Below are 12,528 nucleotides of genomic sequence, written 5' to 3'. Positions count from 1 at the left end.
CATTGGCATTGACATGGCTGAACACAGCTACAGCATCTACCAGATAAGATAAATTGGGCTCAAACAGAGGTACAGAACTGCTGTACAACTTTAGTTTCACATCCCATCAATGCCAGAGTGAGTATAAATAGACTTTGTAGGCAATTCTGAAAAATACAGATAGAAAGCCAAATGCCTTAAAGCTCAATTTTGTCCAACAGCAAAACACCATTGTTAAAGAGAATTGTCTGCTCTGAGCAGTCTCTCTCTGCATCAGAGACTTGGAAACTTACTTACTGTCATTTATCCATGATTTTCCATGGAAGATGTTAAAATGGCATTACAATCCCAGGGGATTGCTTATCAAAGAACACTTACTTCAGTACTACAGCACTGGGATACTTTTGATAGCTATGACATGCCTTAATTTAAATTTGTTCTCTGTTTGCACCACACTAGTATGTATCAGCTCTTCTTTTTCAGGATCAAAGGATATCTTACTGCATATCATAAACTCATTGAATCTATATTTGTAAATAAAGCATTTGTTCCACAGGACCAGGTGTCCTCGAACCACTACAATGAACAGTCCTGCAGGAGGTGTCCAAAATGTACTTAAGGCTCCAGTGAATGATGAAAATATGACTTATCTGTTAAGTGTCCTGGAAACAACTTGTTATGGACTGTAAAGCAGTAGAAAAAGTGCACACAATGGTATTCCCAGAGCTGAATCACAAATCTAATAGACTCCCATAAAATGGCTTATTCGAGACTGAAAAATTGCTAGACTGATTACAAAGTTTGCTTTATAGATTAAAAGGCTAGTTTAATAGCCGTAGTTCTCACTGTGTATGAACTACTTCTTTATGTGCTTTGTTGTAGAGATATTGATTGCTTTGGCTTTTATGTAATATAAAATTATTAATTATATTTTAATTTATAATTATTAATTTATATAATAATTCATTTATAATTATTAATTATGTAATATATAATTGCTGCTACTTTTGCAAATGAGACCTGCCTCAGGTAACCTTTTTAGCCTGTCATTTCCTTTTCCTTTTATTTTTTATGAATGAAAAAGAAGTCAGTCTGTTTTCCAAGTTAGAATTCATTTTCAGGCTTATTAGCAGCCGAATACCCAGACTGCTATTCATGACTCCTAATTATTGAAAACATTTAATTTAATGCAGTAAGTCTTTAAAAGTAGAAGCAGAACAAATTATACACGCAGCAATATTTTAGACACAAAACTGATTAAAATACTAAAAGACCTTCCAGGGATACTTCTGGGGACATCTTACATTTGTTAGGAGCCACTGGATCTGGGAAACAACCAAAATGAACTTCATCTGTGTGCCATCATGACAACAACTTCATGGTACTGGTGCTACAATGATCAGGACTAGCCACAGTGTCACACTGAGCAGCAAGAATATCTTTTCCAGTTTCTGGGACTTGGGATGACAGTTTTGATTTCAGAATGTTCAACTCTGTTTTCATAAAAAATCCTCTATAGCCTATAAAATCCCTGAAAAAGTTTCAAATAAAAGCTCTTTCATATAATGAAATTTATATTCAAAGAAGAAAGCATCATTTGATAGGAATCTTAATGTGATAAAGTAGTGTCTGTGCTCAATTGACAAGTATCCACAGGTTCTGTGGTACCTTGGGTCCCCTCTCAAAGTAACCATTTTCTTCCATAACCTTCTTCCATAAAACACAGTGTGGCACCAGTGATGGACCTTTTATGGTATCACCATTACTATAGTAAAGTCTCCACTGGGAGATGTCTGCCTCACAATATCTTCTGAAGATATGTAGATAAAGTACATATATGCTTTGTCCATTACTTCTCTTTTTTTTATACAAGTAATGATAGGAACAAAGGAGACTTATTGCTAAAACAGGACAGCAATAACTGAAAAGTTGTGCAAGTGAAGCTTATCATGCTTCGATTCACAGATCTGTTATGTTTCATGTTCATTTCATGCAGAACAGAGTAAAATACTTGGAACATATGGAAAAATTGAAGGTGATTAAGATAAAGTTATTATGAAGCCTGATTTTGCCATTCAACAGTGTTGTTTCCATGGTAACTCCTGCATCACATGGCACCTGTGTATATGATGCAAAGAAATCTCTTAAAGTTGCACAAATACTTTACCAACACGAAGGGCAAACTTCGGTGTTTCTTTTATCAGCGTGAAATAAGTATTTTATTTCCATTACAAACACAGAATTTTCCATAATTCACTGGGTACATAAAACATGACACTGTAAACAGACTATTATTCATAACGGAAAAGCATGTAATATTTAAAGATGGGAAAAAAGGGTTTTATGAGAAAGGAGGAGAGCAGTGGGTTAAAGGGACAGCTGGTGTGTGTGTGTTACCCGATATGGGAGTTCTGCTCTCTGTTACTATTTTGTCACTGCTGTAGCAAAGCAGTAAATGATAGCTACTAGTAATTCACTGAAAAAGGCACGTGTCTTGTCCAGCTGTATCCGTGCCTTCAGCCTTCCTTTGAGCAGACTGAAGAACACAGACTATAGAGAAAATCCCTTAGAACTCGCTAGAGGTGAGGAAACTAGCAGGGTTCTACAAAAATTACTTTAAAACTTACTATACAAGTATGTGTCTTTTTTATTTTTTGACACAATCTTACAAGATTATACAATGTGATTATTACTTCCTTATGGAACCTGTGAGATAAATAAAAAAATACAACAAAGTTATAATATTCCATTAAATTCTATAGGCTTACCTTTATGTTGTTTTCTTTGCTCTTTCTCAATTCAGTCATATAAAAATTTTGCATAAAACCACACAGATGTCTTCACTGAAAATATGTATTCCTTTCTTTTCCTATCACTTTCAAATTCTGACCCTATAAGTCTGTATTGTGTGCATAACTCTGAAATGAGTTATGCAGGGACAGATAATGAAAAATAATATTATGAACGAGGGATGAGTACTGTTGCCAAAACAGCCTTTATGCATTCACACACATATATGCACATATATGGAGCAGATGTGTGTTTGAAACAGGGTGATTAAAATTCAAATATGAGTATGATTAGAGCTGAAATCATCAGCAGATGACAGTATTTGTCCTTGATTCATATAAGTTGGTTCTGAACTAAAAATCCATATAATATATTGATTCTTAATAGTGAATAAATTCCCACATCTCTGAGACAGGCAGCAGACACAGAGTACCTCCAGACTACACTTTAATTGTATGTGACACTATATACAAAGGCATTTAGCTCTGACTACTGTGAATTTTTGCAGGGCCCTGTAAAGTCTTTGAAGACTGATCTGACCTGCATTTGTCTTCTTCTAAACAGCTGGATGTGTCCATATCACTTGCTGCCTATTTAACAATTAACAAAATGTGCCTATATTGTGAAAGGAAGTACTAAGGAATGATTATTAGCTTTATGCAGCTAACACTGATTGAAAACTGAAGAGGAAGAAACATTCACAATAGACAAATACTCGTGTAGATGTATTTTGGTTTTAGGTATCTATATCATAACTTTCAGTCCTAACATGATAATTCCATCTTCTTTCCATTCTGTTCTCGCTTGTTCCAAACACTGTCCCATTTGGCACAGAAACTTCTAGTTCTCTGTTGGAAACCAAATATTTTTCTTTCCAGGGGCAGACATTCCTCAGTCAAGTTCAGCAAAGTGGCCCACAAGGGACCTGTCTGTGTTGTCCAAGCTAGCAAGATACATTTATGAGCCAGCATCAGTAAATAAAGAAGGCAAGCTACAGCTGTCCTCCAGCACTTGAGGTCACTGAGCAATTCCAGAACCACAAGTCAGCGATTTAATGGAATTTCCCATTCAAACAATTAGGACACATAAGACCATATCACAAGCCAAAATGTTGGACTCTTATTGCATTCCCACAACAACAACAGAAAAACCCCAACCAAACAAACTGCTGTGAATCAGGTTTTTCCGTCTGGGATCTTTTATATAATTTTTTTTGTAATTCTGTAAATGAGTACAGGGAGGTTCAGAGAGAGGAATTCTTTGAATATGAACTATCACATGCATTTTAATGGACTACACAGCCTAAAATGAACCATATATCTGGTATGAGCCAAGGCCACTGCTTAAAACAAGGGCATGGAGCAGGGCCAAGAAGAGGTGTTGGAGAGGGCCCATGAAAAAACAGCCCCCTTGTAAGAGCATGCTGACAAGAGACCAGGAGGTAATTCCCACGAGCAGGCAGAATGTGCTCCATCCCCAGGGGTTAGCTGTGAACCCTGCCAGTCTCATGGTTGAGTAGAGATGAGGAAATAAATGTAGCAAATGAGCACTTCTTGGTGGGAGGAGTGAGGCTCTATTCTGGTGCTACTTATAGGGTACCACACCATATAAGAAATGTTATAGAAGACATTTTAGCTAAAAAAATGTATAATTGATTATCCAGCCACTGCACAGAAAATTAATGCATTGCTCTGAGATCTAATATTTATTCAAATATAAGACCATATGAATTAAAAAATGCAATTATAAAACACTACAATCTATTCTTGTAAATTACATGTTCAAATTTTAGCTCTAGACAACAATGACAAATTACAGTCCTCATTTCAAGGATATGAGATGCATTACATAATGCAGATCTATAGTGTTTAGAACCATTAATCATCATCATTTGGCAGCGCCGTTTATGTTAATCCTGTTTACAAAAGAAGAGAACTGGTAAGACATACTATTTTAGGCCTTTCCTCCTCCAGTAGATATTCTTTAGAAGGAACCACTTGTTATCTCAATTTGCATTTAGCCTCAAAATGGAAAAATAGCCCAGAGATAATTGCAGCAATGTTGACATTCATGATTTAAAAAATAAATTAAAACCTGCTTCTATTTTCACCAAACACTTATCTGTTACTATGTTAATTAGCAGCTAAGTGTTGTTACAAAATTACAACACTGCATTACCTGATAGTTTTAAAACTATACCTTATGCACATAATCTAGGGGCCATTGAACTTTTCTCAAGAATTTATAAACACTGTCTTGAAGTTCTTCATGTTTTCTGTCAATATTTTCAAGAGAGATTCTCCCTCTCTATGTACAGAACCTGGTCAATCATAGAATACCAGATTTCACTGCTAACAAAAGTAATTTTTAATGTTAGTGGTATCAAGATATATCAAACAAATGAGTTTTTAATCATTTATAAGATTTTTTTTATTAAATCTACCCCATTGAAGAAAGATGCTCAGTTAGACTAGGAAATGTGTTTTTTTTGATCCCGTAAAACTTTTTAAAGTTCCTTAAATGTTCATTTTCTTTATTAAATGTCACTAAACACTTCCAATTCAATGCATGCACAGATAGTAGCCTAGCAATGAGGGGTATTACTTAAGACGTGGAAGGCTCAGGGTGACTCTACAGGTCTGCTACTTCTCCCTGACCCAAAAATCTGCTCCAGCCATGAGAAAATCAACTCCAAGGTAGAGATATATTATGGCTTCATGTATTTGTATATTTTGTTTAAATTCCCTGCAAAAGAGCTGTGAAGCTGATTCCCCAGCATCACAGATAGAACAGTCACTAGCTCCATAGTAGTTTCTCTCACACCTAGCAGTCATATTCAGAAAGAAAAAATCTCAGAGCCAACACCTAAATAAGACAGAAGAGACTCCTGAGTTTGCTGCTTAGCTCCCAAGAGAGTTTCATGACCACAATGCTGCTGCCTATTATACCTCTCACTCTTTTGCATCTCAGTAAAAGCCCTGTTCAAGCACTTAGGTTCTTGCAAGCACCTTAGTATATAGTGAATGAGTATTTTCCAGCTAAAAAATTGTTTCATTGAAGAATTCCCAGTCAGCTGCATTCCCAAGTGTTCTGTATTAATCTTTAAGGGCACAGACACAGAGAAGAGCTGAGAAGATCTAAGATGGTAACTAAGTGGAATACAGGGTTTCTCATTAATGGGGAAAAAATACTTACTATTTGTTTACCAATTAAATTGAGGTAAAAAAATGCAGTGATTTTTTTACTTTCCTTGGAAATTATTGACAGCAGTAAGGAATTCTTTCCTTTAAAAAAATATATTCCCCTGACACATTAGATTTTCTGTAAAATCAACTCGTGGCCTCCCATAAAGTAGCTCTCTTTTTTTTTGGTAAACCCTTATTTCTTATAACTTCTGTGATGCCAACAAACTTAATACATATAACATATACAAATATAAAAGACTGGATATTTCTGCAACAACACGCATGAAAATGAGAGGTGGGAAATTTCTCGATTAGAACCTCTTCGCCAAAATTAACTCTTTTGTTAGTAGGATTCTCTGTTTGTGTTAGAAACGCTGCAACATTCCTATCACTTGCTACCCTGAAAGTTCATTGCAATGAATGCCAACTATTATGCCAATGAAGCCCAAAGTGACTATGTAATTCTCTTCATATTTTGTTGAAATACAATACTGACACAAGGTAGGTGTCTAACAGGCAAACTCTCCATGTGCACTAAAATAAATGAATATTGAAGGCTTAAGATATAAATTTCTTTTTTGGAAAGACTTGGCCTTGAAATACGTGAGAATTGTGGAGATGTCTAAAAACTTGAAACAAGATAAATCCTTCTAAAATGAACTGCAATGACACTGCCTCTTCTGCTTTAACAGTGCAATTTCAAATAATCTTGTGCATGCTTTCATTAAGGATTTTTGCATATATGCAAACATGAAGCAATTTATTATATCATTACGGTATTACATCATTTTGGCTGATTGCAAATCTTTAGAAATTATCTAAAAATATGGTAAGGTTACTCCCCCAATGCATGACATGAAAAACAAATTAGGTATTAACTTAGCCTGTGGCCATCTTTTATTCTTTTTTCCTGTAGTAACATGACATGGCTCACCACATGTGAGACCATGAATTTGCATTTTAGAACAAAAATTATAAACAATAATAATCTTATAATATCCTGATGCAAGTCAGTAGGGAACACTATTAGTTCATTTGTAAAATAAGCTGTACTTCTAATTGTGATGCAAAATTGACCAAAGATATATAAAAAAAGTACATTTAGGTCACATGAAATATCTGTAAAAGTTTCAAAAAAATCACACAAAAAATATCAATAGGACATTTGGAGAAGAGCTTCTGTGCTCTCCAAGTTGTCTTTATTTCCATCAGTTTTATACATCTCTAATAAAATAATTAACCTGTAAATTAGCTTCCCCAGAAAGAGCACTTGACTGTACCTTGAGAGCATCATGGCTACAATGTCATTACCACCTTGAATACATATGGCAATAAAATTTCAAGGAAGTCAGTTGTTCTTCCTTTTTTCCCCCAAATTTTGCCTAATGTTATCAAAGGAAAGAGGTAGACTCTTATCTTATGCTAAATTGCAGTACATCTTCTCTCCTTAGGTGAGAAGTTACAGTACAAAGCTCTATGAGGAGTGGCTGAGGTCGCTTGGTCTGCTCACCCTGGGGAAGAGAAGACTGAGGGGAGACCTCATTGCAGTCACAGCTTCCTCAGGAGGGGAAGAGGAGAGGCAGGCACTGATCTCTTCTCTGTGGTGACCAGGGACAGGACTCAAGGGAATGCCCTGAAGTTGTGTCAGGGGAGGTTTAGGCTGGATATTAGGAAAAGGATCTTCACCCAGAAGGTGGCTGGGTGCTGGAACAGGCTCCCCAGGGAAGGGGTCATAAGCAGTACCCTTGGGCACATGGTGTGACTCTTGGGGTGGTCCTGTGCAGGGCCAGGAGTTGGACTTGATCATCCTTGTGGGTCCCTTCCAACTCAGCATATTCTGTGACTCTGAGATTGTCCTGTCCTGCAACTCCTCTGAGTCCAAACTCCAGTTTCTTGTGTGCCCTAATCTCTGCACAGCTCTTGCCTAATGATCATGAAGATGATGATTTCAGGGTTATCCTCATGGATCTGACAGTGTACGCCCAGAGGCAGTGAAGATTCATGCCTGCCCTCAAAGTCTGCATCCTCTCCTGTGGCAGCTGTGCTCCTTCAGTCAATCATAATGTCACTATTTTGGCAAATTTCCGAGTATTTCCTTCCCCTGCTGCCGCTTTCAATTTTTGTGAATTTGCTCCAGGGACAAAGAAGGCTACAAGAGCATGAATTTGAGTGGAGGATAATACAACTGCATTGACATCTCCTAGTGTTTGGCTCTTATTTTTTTACTTGCTCCATCTGTAGTCCTCAAATCTCAGAGGACACACCTCCTGAGCAGCATAGGGGATAGATGGTGTCATATCCCACATTCTTCTGTGCCACTCGTGGCGTAGCATACATTTATAGCATTTCTTCTTGGAAAGCTAGCAGATATGGACCAATTCCAGGCACAAGAATGTGCTGACTTCTCGGAAAAAAGTACATGTATAAATCTGAGAGAAAAAGGCAAAAAATGTCTTTTATTACAGATACACAGATAAAGGCACTTGAAACTTAAACTATTACTAGAAGTGTTTAAATAATTACTAAAATAATTACTTTTAAGCTTTATTGCCATGCATGCCACATGACCTAGAATTCAAGACTTTAAGAAAAGCAAGCAAACAAAACTGGACATTCTGTGAGCAGCAAAACTGCTTATGTTGGTTGCTTGTACATAAGTTATATTCACCAACTGAAGCTTTTTTCATGGTTAGGGTACTCATTGCTTTTGAGTGCAGATTTTCTTGAGTCTAATAGGTGGAAGGTTCATATTACAACCTTCTCAGTGAAAGGGAGAAACCAACCCAAAACTATTAGGGGTAGCACAGCATCTGATGAGTACACAATTCTTCTCTAAAAGAATGTGGGGTTTATTTTCAGTTAGGTCGAAATTAGTCAATAAATTCAATAGAGACAGGGCAGAGTGAAAGGACAGATAAAGAAATGTGCACAGAAACATATGGATTGTTCATATAAGCTTTATTTCCTTAGAAAGTCAGGATAAAACATTTCAGTGATTAACATATAAACAGCAATTGCTCATATCCTGCAGACTTTCAGGAAATAACTGAAATCTGCAAGCAAATTTAACTGAATCTGTAGCAGATACAATTAACTAAAAGATGGAGATATTATTGCCTGAGTCTGTACACAAAGTCAAGCTGAAAGATAAATGGCAGTTCCATTTTCCTGTTGATGGTTACAGCAAATTAATTATCTGGGGTCATGGATTTGCTTCCAGAAATAGGAATGTGGATCTCAGAATCTGAAAGAGTTTGTAGTAGGCAGAAAAGGAAAGTGATTTCTCAGATAGATTATCAGCCAGACACACTATTTCTGGGCCAAATTTGCCCATTTGAGGATCATATAATGGAAGTGTGAAGTTTCTGCATAGTGCTGCGCTAGACAAGGGTAACATTATGTACTTGATACTCTGACCCAGCTTTTTCCTAGGATCCAGCTTTGGATGGAGTTTCCCATTACATAAAGTTGATTGCCCAGAAAAAATACTATCATGCTGTAACCCTTACATGGTGCTCAGTCCCAAGACAATTCAGTGATTTAACTGAAGTCCTCCAACAGCCATGGTGTGTAGTACAGCAGGAATGATTGTTATTTCCTGCAGAGGGAGAGTGATGCTGTGGGTGATGCCCCTGCAGCAGCAGAAGGGGTAGAATTTGGAAGATGGTGGGGTCCATGACATCTGGGAGGGACAGCTGGACTGTGAAACTGGGAGGACTGAAAAGAATGGAAAAACAGCCAAAATAGGAGAAAAATAGCAGGCAATAAACAGGAAGTGAGGAGGAATTACAATAAAATAGTTGAAAGCATGTGAGATCAGCAAGCCTGACACTGACACTGGCAGACAAAACTGCTAGGAATGCTGCGATCCACAACACGTGCTCACAGCAGTGTACCGTGGTGAATGGATTCTGGCCCACCAGACAGGACTGCTCTAGTGCAGCAGAAGCAGGTGCCAAAGAAAAGCAAACTGCTCGGTTTCTAGTAGTTTAGGAGCTACCTAGGCTTGCAGTTGTATGTAGGCTCTGCTGCACCCCGGTGGATGCCACTTAGCTGTCGCTCTGTCTCGCAGTTCTTCCGTGACAGCAGTTTAGCCCTCAGAAACATCACAATCTATGTGTACCATGGGCAGTGAGGCTCCCGCATGAGAAACCAAAGCACAGGAACCTACCAGCAGTAGCTGAAACCTGGAATATCAATCTAGGAATGGGCTAGGTAGGTCTTTTCTGATTTTTTTCAAATCAAAGCATTTCAAACAGGTCCTCCTTGAAAACAAAAAACCAAAACATTAGGACTGTAGGTCCAGTAACACTGTATTAGACAAGAGTTAAAAATCAGAGTACTGAAGTAAATACGTAACTGGGATGGTCCTAAATGGTTACAGAAAGCTCCAGCAATCATACAGCTTAGAAGACAGAATGGATTAGGAAGGAACAAGGAAAGAGAGGGACCAAGAGACAGATAGCAGGTGAAATGTAATGATGGAAATGATGGAGTTAGACATGTCAAACAACCCCACACGTGGGAAGATATTGAAGAAATTAGAATAATGAAAAAGGACATTACAGAGATCTGGAATGGGTAAGAGCAGAAGCAAGGGAGAAAATTTGAAAGTCTTAACCCCATCTGAGAAGTGTATATCAGAACATAAATCCATGTTTTTAATCAGATTTTTTCCTGTCAGCTGAAAACTAATGAAACCTATGCAAGCAATTAGCTTTAGGTAGACCACATGGCAACTATAATATTCCTTTATGCCATCACTCTGCCACAGTGATGAAACATGATTTATGTGAAACATTTGCTGGAGAAATGCCATCAACATTAATAACATTATATAAACAGGAGAAAACAGCAGCTCCTGTGGCTTCCATTCCTTTCCTGTGCTAAGCAGCTCTGTTGATGCACAGAAGTTTTTTGAGCAATGTTGACTGTAATTCACAAATTGAATTTCTTTTTACCTTGAGTTCACAGTTGGCATTTAGTTCCTTTTCACTATATTTGCATTCCAATAAACAGTCACTAATACATGTTTCCTTATCAGGAGCTGTTCTAGTGAGGCTGTTCTAAAAGCTGAGTTAATCAATGGAGTTAATTCTTTGCATTTATACACAACAGGAAGTTTCCCATTGTAAAAACAGTTTCTTTTTTATGGTCTGAGTGGCTTATCACTTCTTAAATGTCAGTTTAAACTCAGTGCCATTGGTCATGATAAGCACCATTTACACAAGGAATCCCACTGAAGTTGGGGTGGCTACTCATTTCACTATACGAGTTAACATTCGCAGAAATGAAAAATGTAAGTTTCTCCATTTGTCAAAAAAAAAAAATACTGAAGAGGACTACAGGTAAATAAATAAGTTCCTATTTTCTTTTAAATAAATACTGAACAAAGTTGAATTGTATTTTCAATTCTATTCTACTGCATAATCCCATCCTCTTCTGTACAGCACTACAATGAACAGTTTCTGAAGCAGGTGTCTATTTTAATAAAACTCTCTCACATTCCAGTAAACCACAAAACATACATTGAAGACAGCAGCCAGCCCCACTAGTACTTTGTCATTCTGTTGGCATACCTGAGTTTCATTTTGCCTTTTTACCAATATAGACAGGGCACATGCCATTGCTAATGGGAATGACTGAGACACAGCCCCAAAAGCTATGTTTCTTGGGTTGCTTGGTCTGGACACAACCCACAGAAAACAGATGAAAATACCTGTGCATAGTAGCCCCCAATGAGAATTTTACTGGCTATTCCCAAGCTTGCAAAGATGACAATGTGTCAAACACAGCCTTGCAAACTGCAGCACAGTATAAGTCACAAGGTCCCAATGTCTGTGTTGTCTTGGGATTTTGGTCATGAAGCAAATGCTAAGGACTGTATTTTAGTTGTAGTTCTAACAGTGGTATCTTTGTGTACAATATGGTTCTCTTAAACTTCTGCTCCATGAAATCTACTCCCAGACATGTCTATGACTTTTTTTTTCTTTAGAAAACATTAAACCCATGACTTAGCATAAAAGAAAGTGACCCCATCAATTCAGACCTCCCCTAAATTCACCTAGCTTTTCTCCTAATGAATATTGGATGTCACTACTTTGCATGGGCTAAGCTCTCTTGCTGCAATCAAACCCTTTCACTTCAATAAAAGTGCAAGTGTGGGAAAAATCCCTCTTCTAAATTCAGAAAGACGGCATAATTCAGGGAACAAAGAAACAAAGAATTTATTCAGTGTGCCGGGTCCTTCTCCCACCAAGTTTTTCGGGGAGAAAAGACCCCGTGAGCATACAACTTATACAGTTTATAGTTTTCAAAAATCCCACCCTTCTCATATAAGTTTCAATGTATTCTTATTTACCTAAAAAGGTTTCTTTTCTCTGAAAAGGGGCTTTTCCTTTTCCCAATTGGCTGCAAGCCATTTCCTGTCAAAGGTGATGGATCTTCCTTTGTTCTTAGCCCAAAGAGAAAAATGGCCTTAAAAGATTTGATTTTTAAGAATTTTCTCATTTCCCTTATCTCACCGAAAGAGACCCTGATACCCAAGTTCAGCTCTTGGAACTTGGATATCTTA

This window comes from Pipra filicauda, unplaced genomic scaffold (assembly GCF_003945595.2).
Source record: "Pipra filicauda isolate LSUMZ 115617 unplaced genomic scaffold, ASM394559v2 scaffold113_size4260070_pilon, whole genome shotgun sequence".
NCBI lineage: Eukaryota > Metazoa > Chordata > Aves > Passeriformes > Pipridae > Pipra > Pipra filicauda.
The sequence above is the reverse complement of the archived record's forward strand: the minus strand, read 5'-3'. Positions refer to the sequence as shown.